Source organism: Loxodonta africana, chromosome 19 (assembly GCF_030014295.1).
Source record: "Loxodonta africana isolate mLoxAfr1 chromosome 19, mLoxAfr1.hap2, whole genome shotgun sequence".
Classification (NCBI taxonomy): Eukaryota; Metazoa; Chordata; class Mammalia; order Proboscidea; family Elephantidae; genus Loxodonta; species Loxodonta africana.
In genome coordinates this window covers 47871125-47887120 of record NC_087360.1, presented here as the reverse complement: position 1 = coordinate 47887120, position 15996 = coordinate 47871125, and the positions used below count along the sequence as shown (strand labels likewise).

Below are 15996 nucleotides of genomic sequence, written 5' to 3'. Positions count from 1 at the left end.
TATTATGAGGAGCCCGGGTGGCCCAACATTACGCACTAGACTGCTAACTGAAAGGTTGACCGTTCAAACCCATCCAGCAGCTCGTCATGAAAAAGACCTGTAATGTGCTCCTGAAAAGACTGTTATTGCTGTGTGCCATTAAGTGGGTTCCAACTCATTAAGATCCTATGGGACAGAGTAGGCTGTAATCTTTACGGGAGCAGATTGCCAGATCTTTTCTCCCATAAATCTGCTCTTGGGTTCAAACTGCCAACCCTTTGGTTAGCAGCCAAGTGCTTTACAATTGTGCCACCAGGGCGCCACCCATAAGGATTACAGCCTAGAAAACCCTGTGGGGTAGTTCTACTGTGTCATCTCAGAATCAGCTCGATGATACCTAATAACAACAACAATATTATTATTACCGCATAGCTATAATTAAAGTGTGTCAAGTTTTGTTTTTTCTTCTTTGAGACATTCCCTATTTTTCCAGAGGGGTTACATAACTCTAATAAGAAAACCTTGTCAGGAATAAAACCTGGCCTACATTGCCTCAGGATCAGCCCAGAATATATTTATTCCATTCTATAAAGATCGAAATACAAGCAATCATGCCAACAATATCAAAGAACAAGGCTTATCTCCTTCTTTACCTCCTCCCCTTCACACAATTATAACCAAACTTTCAGAAACCGTCAGAAATGGATTTCCCCTAATTAAAAGAGAAAAGAAATGGTTTAGAATCTGGTAGGGATAAATGTTTTTCTTTAGGTTGAATTCAGTCTTGGAAAAAAAAAATGCACAGCCAGCATGGATTCCTGAGACATTTACTCTGCTTTCTTAGGGCCGTTTGGCATTGAGATGTACGTGCTGAATTTCCACATGCTACAGCAAGAGAGGAACCACTTATAAACATGATCTTTGTGAGCATAAGCCTTTATCTGTGTCTCATTAACTGTGAAAAATAGAAAGAGAAACGATGCAGACCCTTCATTTGTTCTCAATGACACATTCCACTGTGGAGATGCAGGGTAGATATAAACTGGAGAGCTTCCCTTTTCCACCAGGAAGTGGCCTAGGCTTGGCCCAACTACAAACAGACTAGGAAATATTCCCTATTTCCAAGATGAACCTGCAACGGAGAGGCCCATACTATGCGGAGTGCTCACAGAACTAAAGAAACGCTTGTGTATTAAGTGCCAATGTACAGAAGTGACTCCATGTCAACACTCAATAAATTGCAGTTGCTAGTATTATATATTATATATATAATTACTATATATATATAATACATAATATTAGCGTCTCTACGGCACTAGGTTTTTTGTTGTTGTTGTTGAGTACTATATATACACACACACATATATATATACATTTTTTTTTCCTCCAGATCAGTTTTTAAAATTTCTTCCAAAGCCACATGTCCCAGTCGAAGAGGATACTGCAGGTCCTCCCCAGGCATTGTGGCCTAAGTGGGGAGGACCCCATGAATGGGCAGCTCCGAATCCCAGAAGAACCATCTGCTCCTCACAGAAGCATGTGCAGGGAAGGGAGACCGGCTGGAGGCTCTGCCCTGTCCCTCAGCTGCTAGGACAGAATACCAGGCCCTAGGTTCCTAATACTCCCAGTGTGGAATGTGTGACGCTATCCAACTGCTATGGTGATGCCAATGATGACAGACAGGATAAGGACAGTAATGGACACGCTGATGGCAATCAAGATTTTCTTCATCCATGCCTTTTTCTGCTTCTCCAGGGCCAACCTGACGTGCTCTGGCTCACGTTCCATGTAGTCCACTGAGCTCAAGATGTTCTTCTCAGTCGGGTTCATCATCTCCCCTGCATAGCCAGAAGAGTGATCTCATGAAGCTCACAGATACTGTGTTCAAGCTGCTGGATCTTGTTTTGCCAGCCTAAGTCTCATTTAGGGCCTGCCCAGTCACCTGTATGTCCTTCAGTATATTGGACATGAACACCTCACTCTCCCCACTAGCCAGCAACTGTCCCAGCTACTCGTCAGACACCGTCCCAGCACCGGATATCCTCAGCTGCCTCCGAATCCACTCCACATTCTTCTCCCGGTATTCACACTGCATTAGTCGCACTTGTTGACGACCTCCACAAATTGCTGAGACAGGACCCCATGCTAGGTTTTTCTCATCCTTGCGTTGGCTGAGCTATAATTCTCATTAGCTTCCTCTTTTTGGGGCTCTGGCCTTCAGCTGAGTGCAGATTTCCCTTCCCAGGTGTTTGATTTCCTCGCGCAGGTTCTGCAGGTCCTGCTTCACACTCTCCTAGGGAAGGGTCGTGGCCAGGGTGGTAACCTGCTGCTTCTCCAACTCCTGGACTTTATTCTCCAGCTTGACGATAGTCTGCCAAATTGTCCTGACTTTCTGGAAGGGCTCATCGTCCAGGGTCTGAAGCCAGGCAGCACCCAGGCGCACCACCAGCATGACCCGCTCCTTGTCCTCATCTTCCCAGCTGTCATCTCCCTGCTGTCAGCTCATGGGTCCTGTCCTGCATGAGGGCCTGAGTTCTCTCTCCCCCACACTGAGCCCCGAGGGCCTCAAGGATCTAAGTTTGGAACTCACGTCCCCACTTACGCTCTGACACTCCCCTTCGTCCCCCTGGGGACCCCAATACCTCCACGAGCTGCCAGAAGCTCTGTCTCTTGCACCATCCACAGCCAATGGAAAGAAGCCAGCTTCCTGGTACCCCCAAGATTCCACAGGTTGGAATTCTCTTTTCTTTGCTAGTATTATGATGATCCTAAGTTCAAAGAGAACTTTGCAGACAGAGTTCAACTGAAAATAATACAACTAACTAATGCTTACCGAGTGCTGACCAGGGATCTATTTGTATTAATCCATTTAAATGCTTAGAACAGTTCTGTGCAGCACCATCACACATATTTTGCATAGATGGGAAAACTGAAGTGCCAAGAGGCTAAGAAACCTGCACAAGACCACATAGCTATTAGTTGGTAGAGATGGGATAGAAACTCAGGCATTCTGACTTCAGGGTGTGTGTGATTAACCACTTGGCTAGCCCACCTCCCCTGGGGGAGAAGTGAGTGATCTTTTTGGATCTCTTCTGTAGCCAGGCTCTCAGAGTAGTTTTTTTTTTTTTTTTTTCTTGGAGTATTTTATCAGGATCTATGTGAATCAAAGGCGCTCTAGTGGCACAGTGGTTAAGTGCTCGGCTGCTAACTAAAAGGTCAGCAATTTGAACGCAGCCACTCTGGATGAAAGATGTGGCAGTCTGCTTCTGTAAAGATTATGATCTTGGAAACCCCATGGGGCTGTTCTACTCTGTCCCATAGGGTCACTGTAAGTTGAAATTGACTCAATGGCAACAGGTTTTTTTTGGTTTGTTTGTTTTTTATGGTGAATCGACTTGAGCGCAACTGGTGGTGGTGATGAAGGTGCCTTAAAGCATCTAGAACAATGCTTACTGAGAGCAGACGATAAGGATTTTCATCTTCTGTTTTTAAGGCACAGAACTTCACTATTTTATGTGTTTATTCACTTTGTTCCTTCATTCCTCTCTATTGGGAGCTTTTTCCTTTCCTGTTTTTCAAATCTTTTAAGTTCTAAAAATCACAAATGTCACGCACAAGGTCATCCTTTAGTCATCAATGGATCCCTCCTCAGAATATTGTGAAGAAAACAATATTGGTCCTGGGTGAGCCTTCACAGCTTCTTTATCCCTAACCACTAAGCTTGCAGGCCTTATTCAGACCCAGATTACCACTGGGGAAAGGGGTAATGGTAGAATTGTGTTAGAAAGGGCTAAGACTTACCCATGAGAGGGGGGCAGGGAAAGGAAGGGAAAAAGTGAGAGGCAGAGGATTGGGAAAAAGAATACAAAGTAAGGAGTGGTGCTATAGGCTTCATGGTAGCTTCATGAGGTGGAAAACAATATAATGGTGCAAAATCCTATGAACTGAATTCCCTTTAATTACTCTAATGTTCTTTAAAAGACGAATAGAAAAACCAGGATTACTTCCAATTACTTCTGGCTACTGAGTTGTTTGAGTGTGACTCCCTGCTGAGACAGGGACACAAGAGTCTCTGGTTTTATTCAGATGACATTTTCAAGGTTTACCCAGAATCATGTTATATACAGTTATTGACTGTATCATTCATTTGGTACTTAATCTTATACTGACTTGCACTGTCTCAAGTAGTGTAGAAAAAAGACAATTCTGGAAGATCTGGATTAGAGGTAATTAATATCTCTATGACTCTAGAGAAGTCACTGAACCACTGTGAGCCACAATAATAATATCTGCCTATAATGACCTCAAGGAGCCCTGGTGGCACAGTGGTTAAACACTCAGCTGCTAACCAAAAGTTCACAGCTCAAACCCAGCAGTTGGTCCTCAGGAGAAAGATGTGGCAGTCATCTTCCATGAAGATAACAGCCCTGAAAACCCTGTGGGGGCAGTTCTGCTCTGTCCTATAGGGTCACTAGGAGCTGGAATCGACTCAATGGCAACCGGTTTTATAATAACCTCACTCAGAGGTGTCTTAGAAAAAGGGTCTGGTGGTTTACTTCTAAAAGACCAGCCGTTGGAAAATCAGCTCATCTACGGAGCACGGTTCTACTCCGACACACATGGGGTCCTCAGGAGTGAGAATCAACTCATGGCAACCGGTATAGTAACCACTTTTGTTACTATAAAAAACAAATAATATACATGAAAGTGTGTTGGAAACCACAAAGCGCTATATGAATCTTACCATCCCTCAGTGGCTAGACTCATTAGAAACTTGTTGATTGATTGATTGATTAACTCTGGCCAGCTTCCTCAAAAGTTTCCTCATTTAGTTAAAAAGCGGGGTAGCAATGTAAGTCAAGTGACATCCAAGAAAATCCAACTGGTTTATAGAAGCCTAGTCCAAGGAATTTTTTAGTTTTTAGTTGCAAACTAAACTCTTTTCTTTTGCTCAATGAATTGGACTTTGATTGGGATGGTAAGATCCGTCAGAAGAAATGAGACTGTCATTTTGGCTAAACGGACATTTGAGGTTGGAAGAACCTGGATTCCAAAAATATCAGTGAAGGACTCAAGGACACCAAACACACAATAGGTATTTCTAAAAACATTGGGAATTGACTGAGTCTTAAATCCAGCAATTCATATATTGCTGAGCACATTGGATTGCCTGGTAAAGTTTTTGTGAAATATCTCAGAGCTTTTGTGACCTCATGAAAACAAATTGAGTTAAAGTTGAGTAGAGTTGAAGAGAAGAAAACTTCAAACTAAATTTTTATTTAAATTCTCCCCATTGTCAGCCGACATTTTCAATTTTCATTTCCCTGCCTCAGCCCATTTTGCCATAGAAACTTGGATGTTTTCATTGAACAGCAGCCAGTGAACATTGGACTGAAGGGGCACACTATAAATTTGGAAAAATAAATAAATGCTTCAGAACTTCCACTTGAAAACCACAGCTAAAAATGAAATCAAATCTGACCCACCCCTTTTTTTTTAAATTGTGGGAACAGTCTCGGTCGGTCTCAATTTTTAAGCCCATATTAAATTTTATATAAGCACCTTGGAGATCGATGCCAGCCGGGTCTACAGGAATTGTGGAACCTTTGACTCGTACAGCACGGTCTGAACAAGTTGAACCATGAGGTATCATCCCTCCCACACCATGTTCCTTAATAAATATGTGTGCTTAAAAAATAAAAAGGGAAGAAAAATTGGTTTATGCGCGTGCAGAGAATAATTCACTCCAAATTGCTCCTTTGATGAATGTGAACAAAAGAATAAAATTTGTCACCCAGCTAATATTACCATCAATATTTTGTCCAGCTACATTCCTTCCAATTTAAAAACAGTTCAATATCCCTTTTACCTTCAAGTAGCAGCACTTAATAAACAGTGATGGATGGTTTTTATTTTTGTTCGCATTTCAGTCTTCCCTGCTTCTGTTACAAGGGGACTATTTTGCTTGGGGGAAATGTAGATCCTCAGTCTTTCTTGCATTGACATGCATCCCTCAAGGAAAGACGGCCATATTTAATTCATAACCCCCATCGGCTACACAAACATACAACTTCCCATCAATTAGGCAACACAGAGATGTTGTTAAAAATCAATGAGCTTATTATTAAATATATTTTTTTCATGTAGCAATAATAGTTATTGCTGCACTATTGTTATTACTATATGTCAGCTGTTTAGGCAGCTTTCAGAGAGTTTGATTGGTTTTGATCTCGCTAGAAAGGCGTTCTATTAAACAAGAAATCTGAGTGAGGCTTTCCTGTTTGTCTTTTGCCATATTTAGAAGCCATCAAGAGAAAGGAAAAAGGTATGCTGTAGTGGAACAAACCCTGGATTGGAGGCAGAAGAGCTGGGTTCTAGCCCCAGCTCTGCACATAACTAGCTGTGTGACTTTGGGTCAGTCCCTTCTCCATTCTTGGCCTTAAAAAAAGGTTTCCTCATTTTATAAAAATGAGGGGGTTATCCTACATGATCACTGAGGTCCCTCCATTTTAAATTTTGGGATTCTTTAAAAATGGTTGTTAATAATGGTAGAAATGGATACAATTCCACTCTTAATTGTTCTGCTTCAAAAGATTCTTGATTTAAATAAAAAAGGTAGAGTGGGGGAGCCCTACGGAATCTGGAGCAGACGTTAAATTGATCCAAAAAGCAAATATGCCCATATTTGTGTTTTCATCTTCGTTGTGTGTTTATTAAAAATAATTTTGATATTTTGACACATGCCACTACTGTGGGAGGCTTCTGCCTACAAACAGAGATGTTAAAACGGTGCCAGCACACGCAAAGGTTAAAAACAACATTGCACAGATTTTGGCAAGTACATCATATGCTGTCTGGCCGCAGCTGATCTGAACTGAGTCCCCCGTAATTACAGGAGAAGGTGGAACAGGTTTGCTGCTAATTGGAAAATTCTGCAAATGGCAGCACTGAAGTAAATTGACAGTCGTTAGAATATTAGCAAAATGAGAGTACTGATTAGTAAAAAGCTCAGATGCAGACTTTTTTTTTTACTGCCGGATTCTACTGGCAAATTGATAATAAAAGCTGAACTTAATAATAACAGCTGTTATTTGACCTGGTAATATTTTTTTTAATCTGTTGCTGTTCCCAGACCAATAACACATAAAGAAGCTCTGTATCCACTGTTGCAAAATTATTTTGAATCCCACAAGGTATATTCAGACTCAGTGATGGAAACCTGTGCTTAAAGGGGCAGCCCACTAATGCTCACGTTCTAATGAAAGTTTATTAATTTGAAAAGCCTTGAGTTGTTTTGTCTTTGCTGCCTTCCCACAGGTCTCCGTAGACAGGCTGGAGTGTTAATGTTTCCTTTTAAGAACTAGGCCTGAATTCTATTTCCAGTTTGCTTTAAATCTGTGACTGGTAAAAATGTCAGAGTTAACTTATTATTTTATTTTTTTTACTTTAAAGTGGACAGGAAACAAAGTAGGATGTTGCCAGACTCAGGCTTCTATCAACGCCTAGCTGCTTGTACTTATTATTTTTCAACCACTGCAGGCAGAGAAATACAGATGGGAAGGGACTAGGAAGGAGCATATTGATTAGAAATACCGCCGTGAATCTAGGGATAAGAGACTGCAACTTCACCACAAAACGTGGACACTCATCAATATGTCCAGAAAACTTCCATCGAGGGATACTCTGATGACTACTGGTGGGCGTATAAAGTGATGCAATGTTTCTGGCTGTATGGCAATATAGATCCAACATCTTAAAAATGCAAATAGCTTTGGAAATTCCATTTTAAGGATTTGGCCCAAAGAATAGCCATAAAAAAAAAATGCCTAAAGCTTTACCTATTTACATGTTCCTTGCAGTACTGTTTGTGATAAATGCTGGAAACCACCTAAATGTCCTGAAAAGGACAGCTGACTATGATATACAATGGAAGACTACATAAGTATTTAAAATATATTGTAGAATAATATTTAATAACATTGAAAAATGGACAATTCAGGTGCAAAAAAGCAGAATACAAAATGGTAATAACAGGAGATCACTCAAGGGATCAATAGTTATTTCTGAGTGGTGGGCTAACAGGTAGTTTTTGTTTTTATTCTCTTTTGCTTGTCCATGTTTTCTGAATTTCTAAAATGATCGTGCATTGTTTTGGCAGTAAGGAAATATATGTTATTTGTTGAAATAAAAAATCTCTAGAGGGTTTCTGCTATTTTAAGTAAAACTTCAATCTGTGGCAACAGGAACACCAACATTTCAAAATGGCAAGTTGGCGTCTTTATTTAAAGCTCTGCTGCCTCACACAATATATGTTCACCTTCAGTCAAGTCCAGGAAAAGGACCTGCTGAAAAAACAACTCTTAAAACTCTAGGTGAAGAACCAGCCTACTAATTATGGTTTACTTACATTATTATGGTTATTAGTTAACTTACTAATTATGGCTAACTTCCTCTTACAATTTTCATACTCTGATAATTTTCCCATTTTCTTTTACCCTCATCATGCTAACACAGAACCTCATTTGTTTTGAATCGGTGCAGGAGGGAGTCATTGCAATTTTCAAATTTTGTCTACCAACTAGTCAATGAGAGTAGAGAAGGGATTGGAACCACACAAATCCAAATCCAGTCCCCAGCCTCACAAAATATACTTTGTCCCTTTGTTATAAATAGAAGTAAAGTTAACTCCGAACTAGATGCATCAAGGCAGCATGGTGCCCTGTTTACGAATCTCCACACATGTCCCCAAAGCAGTGTTAGGGGCCTGAGTACTCACCGTACTCCTTGCACTTGAATATCAACCAGAAAGCTGAGCGAGGCTGCAAAATTTCAGAGCTAGCCTTGCAGCACATGTACGTTGGCTCAGACAAAGATGGATGCATTGTGTTTCCTATCAGGTCTGCTTTTTAAAAAATTCTTATTACCCGCCTATGGCACCACTGCCAAAAAAATAAAATAAAAATCCAGAGACAAATTCCCGAAGTTCTAGCGCTGCCAGAACTGGTACCACTAGGCTTTGCCCTGGGACTGTAGATTGCCACAGTTGCTTCTTGCAAAGAGCACGAAGCCCACCCCATTAGTTTCAACCACAGGACCAAGCAACTTTCAAGCTGTTTCTCACCAGGAGTGTGGGTGGGCGGTGGGCAGGATCCCAAAGTGACAACTAGACTCAATTGACTGTAACCCAGGATTTTTTTTTTAAGTGGCTTTTTTGGATGGTGGTATTCAGGGCCCTATCCTTCATTCTTTCTAACAGTTATGCATCAGGGAAACAAAGCAAGGAGGAGGAGGAGGTGGGGTGTTGCTGCAGCCAGTTTGTGCCAAATACAGTTAAGGGTGGAGAGGGAGGTGGGACTGGAAAGGGGGGGATCAAGTCACTTTCAATCAAGTGTCACACCTTTAAATAGTGGTTAAATCTTTGCATTATGCAGCTCATCCCTTTACAACATGGGGTTCCCTTAGAGAATTCCCTGTTTACACTGGGAATTCCTCCAGGGCCGCATCAATAAAGCTGAACAGATGTCAGGGTGGAATGCCAGCGGCAGTGGCTGTTGTCAGGGGTACTGGGGAGGGAGGCACAGAACAATGAGAGCCGGCATCTGCTACACAAAGCCCTTGCGCGTGGGTCAGGTTCTGCCAGTGTGTAGAGATTCCACCCTATCCTTTGTCTGGGCACATTGCCTTTCTTGTTTCTCGATGACAAGGGTTGACACATGTCACCCGGCCCTATCAGGAGCGTTATTTGTTTGCCACTTGCATATGCACCAGTGTTCCTGACCTCCCTGCATCAATGCCGAGTGCATTGAGCAATGCGGACACTCGCAGCCCTGCCCCAATCTACAATTTCATTACGCACTTTGAGTAGAAAGTGGGATGTAGATGTCCTTCTTTTTAATTAAAAACATGATTGATGAGACTTAACTGACAGTAGGAAATGCAATTTAAATATTCCTTAAAGAGGCACTAACCCTGTTTGTGTGGCGAGGGTTACGATTGTTTCCAAAGTTGCAAGCAGCAGGAGAAAGGAAATTAAAATAAAAGCCCGTTAAAGTCCGTTCGGCTGTGGAAGGATGGTAACGTTAGACAGCATCTGCAGGCGTGTAACCAGAAACTTACGCGCATTAGGAGCTAATGTGAGGTGTTACTCACTCAGTGATGGTAATGTTCAGTGTGATGAAAGGCAGCAGATGAATGGAAAAGAATATGATATGAAATCACGTAGAAGCAAAAACCGTTAATTCACCGTATTTTTTACGTGACAACCAGTTTCTAAAAGACCTTATACCAAAACTCCCCATTTCTCTGCTCCGCAAAAGCAGACTTTCACCTCACCGCCGTATCGCTGAATTTCACCATCCTTCACTCCTCTTTCAAGCTTTCCTTAAATTGTCCTTTAAAATAGGCATTATAAGAAAAGTCCTCAATGTCTCGGACATGTCTTCTACAGCCGGGATGGAAGGCACAGTTCTGAGGCAAACAGGAAAGCATTCGCAATATTTTTAAAAAGTCTTCTCAGATTTGTTCCCTCAGTGACTGCTGTTATTTAGGGAAAATTATGTAAACCGTAGTATACACCCCAAAATGCAATAATGAGAGACACGAGTAAGTTTTCCTAATTACAGGACCTTAGCACTGGTATTTTCTATCTAGAAATAATGAGTAAAGTCTGTACCAAAATAGTGTAAGTTAAACACCACCAACAATAGCAGGATTTTTGTTGTTGTTAAGGGATGTTTTGTTTTGTTTTCCATGGAAATATTTCTCTTCAGAGAAATGGCAACTTTGAATTAAGAAACAGAATAATACCTGCCTAAACATATACAAGGAGCCCTGGTGGTGCAGTGGTTAAGCACTCAGCTGCTAACTGAAATGTCAGCCGTTTGAACCCACAAGCTGCTCCGAGGGAGAAAGATGTGGCAATCTGCTTCCGTAAAGATTTATGGCCTTGGAAACCCTACAGAGCAGTTCTATTCCGTCTTTCAGGGTCACTATGAGTCGGAATTGACTTGACAGCAGTGGGTTTGATTTGGTTTGGTTTGGTTCGGTTCGGTTCAGTTCGGTTTGGTTCGGTTTGGTTTAGAAATGTATACATAAGAATAGCCCAGTCTATACTCTGGAGACCTACGAAGAGGATAAGGTTTTTCTGTGCCTAAAGATTTTATTCCAGATTTTCAAAATTCCTCAGATACCACACAGTACAGTCCTTTCCCACTTAATTCCTAATTAAAGATTGATTTTTTTTTTTAAGTTTTTATTGAAATACTTGAATTAGAGGAAAAGGGGGTACAATTGGAGCTGATTTTGGTGAGTATCTAACTAAAAAAAAAATTTTTCTAACTAGCAAAGGTTAATTGGAAATGTAGCAATGAGATGTAAAATTCTAGATTCTGATCAATTGATTAATGACATGTCAAAAAGTACAAGAATTCACCTTTGGGAGAAACATATTAAAAATGAAATATATTTGCAAAGCATGATGTCTTCCTTCTTATTTAGTTATCAACACTAGCAGCTTCGGATATTCTTCTGTTGATGACAATGTACAAAAAATTACAGCCCCCAAATCTACCAAAAACAGCACCAAAATGTGACCCAAGTTTCTGCCGTCCTGAGATTTCCTCTGCTTATGATACCCCTAAAAGTTAGCAAAGTCTTTCTGTCCTCTCTCCCATCTCCTCTGCCACTATATTATATATTCAGATTAATTTAAGAAAAAACTTATTTCATGATTCTGGATTCAAAATTATTAAAATAGAGCTCTTTAAAATGCCTACTCTGGACTTATCTCTTCATTAGCCCCGTATCAATTTCACTGACGACACCAGTGATGGGTGGGGAAAGAGCACCACGAACGTTTTTCCTTCCTCATTTGACTGTACTGGCGAGCAAACAGATCCTTCTATTTGTGGCATAGATGTTCTTTGTCACAGTAAACCACAGTATAATATGTTTATATATGTCCTTCAGGCATGTCACAACAGTTTGGCATTCTGAGCGCTGTACCACTGTGTACATTAAATAGTCATGTAGTTACATTAAACAGTGGGGAGTTCACACTTCACAACCACTCAGTGTTTTAAAACAGATGTGGGCTGTCTGTTGTCAGACTTTAGCGGAAAAGCTTAGAAGGATCTTGGTGGGAACACGATCTCCAAATGATTGAGGGCTCCCCAAAATTTCCACCTAAGTTCTCTTGTGCCCGCATACTAGAGAATATGGGTGAGAGATTAAGGGGAAAGAGAGAGAAAGGGGAAGGAAGAAGAAACAACTTTTATGTGTTACAGAACAGAGATGGGAAAAAAGAATTCAGAATTCGAAATAGTTTGTGGCATGGAATATTTTGAGCGGGGTGGGCTCGCTGGGGTATCCTGGGATTTACTGACAGGAGAATTTTTGACAGTTGATGGACAGATGAATTCCGTCATGGAAGCGTTAGTCGAAAGCGGCAAGGCCAGATGGAAACTCACAGCTTGTCTTTAATATTAATTTTCTTTTTTTTTCAGGAGATCAGAATTCCCTAATTCCCTAAAATGTTTCAATGCATCTTGAGGTATTATTTTTCAGATGCCTTTCTCCACCTACTCTTAGTAAGAGTGTTCCTTTGTGTTAGTGTTATTTTTCCTCCCTTACTTTGAAAAAAAAAAAAGCCTAGTTTTTTCTTACTTTTTTTTTTGTCCTAGTTGTACAGCAGTTAAAATTCTTCCTTTGTTTACAGCAAATATAGATGGCAAATATCTTAACCTTATAAGATACTAAATCTAAATTTGAGAAATATGTCTGAAACAATTGTGACTTTCAGCTATGATGACTGAAGCGAGTAATGAAAGATATTCTTTGGGGCTGAATGAAAGGAATAACCCTTCATGATTTCAGAAGAATGGAAGGGACAATTGTCTTTAGGGTGTCCATCTTCTGGACAGTAAGAATTAAGTCATCTCCTTAGTGTTCAGTGATGCAGTAGAAAGAACACAGGACTAAGCCTCAAAAGCCTAAGTTCTAGTTGTGGCTCTGCCTAGCTAGCTGAGTGGAGCCTACACAAGCCACGACAATTCTCTGGGCCTCAATTTCTTTACCTGTAAAATGTGACAGTGAGTTCTAAATGATCTCCATGTCTCTCTTTATAATGAAATAACAAGAATAGGCAAATGTATGGAGAACAAAGTTTATTCGTGGTTACCAGAGGGAAGTTTTTGTTAGTGAGTGTTTATGGTGATGGGATATTTGGCATTGATTATGGGTGGTGATTGTACATGATTAATGTAATTGATATCACTAAGTTGTACACCTGAAAAATGTTGAATTGGCAAATGTTATATAAATTTTTACAACAATAAAAAAAGAAGTCACGTGTGGGTGCTTGTCTCCCCCTCACTGCTGAACTTCTCAGAGACCTATGCAATCCCTCTATGAAAATCTTAGAGTAGGGGACAGTCCCCTCCTTCTCTTAGACATTCTTTCTGCCCCCCCCCCCGCCCCCGCGCTGTTCCACACAAACATTAACTCTTAAGACAAAAATCTAAAAATAAAATACGGTGACCAAGGATGACATTCCATATTCTAACAAAACAAAGCTCAAGTTCTTCTAACTTTTCTGTTTCATAATTTTTTTTTCCTATTTCCTTTAGTTTACATCACTGGATTCATTCAGATTGACAGCACGATATTTAAACTCAGAGATATTTCTTCTTCGTCTGTGAGTTATGTTTTCCTAATATTGTTTCAAGTTGAATGTAAAAACATTAACATATGACAACTTTCACCAGAGTTCCCTGACACATCACTTTGGTTATATGTTGGTTCCCAGTATGCCAGTATGAGTCTCTGTGTGTGCGTGTGCGTATGCGTGTGCGTGTGTGTGTGCGTGTGTGTGTTACTAAGTTAGTCTGGGTCAGCCAGAGAAACCTTTTGCAATTAATGTAATGAAACAGTGTAGCCAAACAAAATCCAAGGCAAAACAGTGGATCCTGGTTTGTTATTAAGATGAAACAGGCTTCCCTGCACAAATTGAAAGGCCATTGCTACGTGGTGCAGGAGCGTTAAGCGCAGCCTGGAGACTCTAGTGCAGTAAATTCTCATCGTGCTGTGATGTGTCCTGCTATGTAACCAGGGCCCATCATTTAACTTTTGTTCCTTCTCCCTATCTGAGAAGCAGGGAGAGGATTATTCATCTAAACAAGAGAGAAGTTTGAAATAAAATGAATACAAATAGGTTTAGATGGTTTAGGTTTCCAGAGGACAGAAACTCAGACCAGCGGGTAGTACTTACAGGGGAGTAGATCTGGCTAAATATGAGAGTACAACACTGCTCAAAATCAAAATAGGCTGCCTTCTTAGGCATGATTTCCCTGTCATGATAACTAACCCATGGTCAAGGTAGCCATACAGAGAATTTCTGCATGACTTAGCAGGTTGGACTAGATGACATCTTCTGATTAAAAAAAAAAAAACTTTGATTATTATAAAATACTAGCCAATAGGGTATTTCACAAAAATATTAGAACTGAAAGCAACCTTAAGTCCATTGCTGTCAAGTTAAATCCAACTAACAGCGACCTTATAGGACAGAGTAGAACTGCCCCATAGGGTTTCCAAGGCTATAATACTTATGGAGGAGTTCTGATGGTGCAGTGGTTAAGAGCAAGGCTTCTAACCATAAGGCTGGCAGTTCGAATCTACAGCCCGCTCCTTGGAAACGCTATGGAACAGTTCTACTCTGTCCTATAGGGTTGCTATGAGTCGGAATCAACTTGACATCAGTGGGTTTGGTTTGATTTTTTTGGTAATCTTTATGAAAGATTGCCAGGTCTTTATTCCCCCAGCAGCTGGTGAGTTTGAACCACTGACCTTTTGGTTAGCAGCCAGGAGCTTAACCACTGTGCCATCAGGTCTCAGAGACCTTGGGGGGCAGGGGGGATCTGCACAGCAGTTTCCGGGAACTGGTAGCAGAGCCAGGGTGAATTTTGCAAAACAGTTTTTCACATAACTTCTTTGAGTCTCACAATAATCTTCAGAGTTGGAAATTACTAGCCACACATTTTACTGACGTGGAAATGGAGGCACAGGGAGTTTAGGCGACTTGCCTAAGCACCCACAGTTAGCAAATGGCAGAGTCAGAGCTGGACCTAGGGGAGCTCCCTTTCCTGAGCTGCTCCCATGTTTCCTCAGGACCTTTCTCTCAACACTTTTCTCTTAGTCTCATTCCTTGCAGCGTCTCAGAGATGTGAGTAAAGTATTGTTAGCCTTCCAAAAAACCAAACCCACTGCCATCGAGTCAATTCCAACTCACAGTGATCCTACATGACAGACTAGAACTGGCCCCTAGGGTTTCCAAGGCTGTAATCTTTACGGAAGCAGATCCCCAGGTCTTTCCCGTCTCAGCAGCTGGTGGGTTTGAACCACTGACCTTTCGGTTAGCCTCCAAGTGCTTAACTACTGTGCCACCAGGGCTTCTTTTTGTTAGCCTTAGAGAGTCCTAGTTACCAGAGATGAAAAGGAGCCTCTGTAATCATTTCCCTTGATTCTTCCCTTGTACGAGAAAAGAAACTGAGGCTTGGAGTAGTTGACCATCTGAAATAAAAACCTTGATTTTTGTTTGGTTCCTCAAAGACCTTAAAATGGGTGCTTGTCCACTTGACCAGGCAAGCAATGATTTAAACCAGGTGAGAGCAAGAATGATTTCATTCACTGCATTTTCCATATGCCTCTTGAGGGAAGGCATGTGGAATATGTACATAGAGAGAGACCCCCAACCACCGCTGCCTCCCCTTCCTCTGCACACATGGTAGACTAGTAAATGTTTGCTTGCTCTTTGCAAGCCTGACAGCAAGGGTTATTTTTCCCATGTGCCAAACAACTTCATCCTAAAGGAAATATTTTACTCTGGAAAGATTTAATAATTATTATGATGATATTTTATATTTATATGGCACTTTATCTTTAAAACATGTTTCATGCATTATTTCATCAATTAGTTGACGGCATGTGACAACAAACCACATGGAGGTGAAGGTTGGAGGG

The 15996-nt window shown here is 41.0% G+C and overlaps 1 protein-coding gene and 1 pseudogene across 6 annotated transcripts in view; both read right to left on the bottom strand.

The window, feature by feature from the left end:
* The window catches only part of EBF2 (EBF transcription factor 2), a 212215-nt gene that overhangs the window by 85291 nt on the left and 110928 nt on the right, over nt 1–15996 (bottom strand). The window lies entirely within an intron of this gene.
* Nucleotides 1251–2501, bottom strand: LOC100669765 (syntaxin-4-like; annotated as a pseudogene).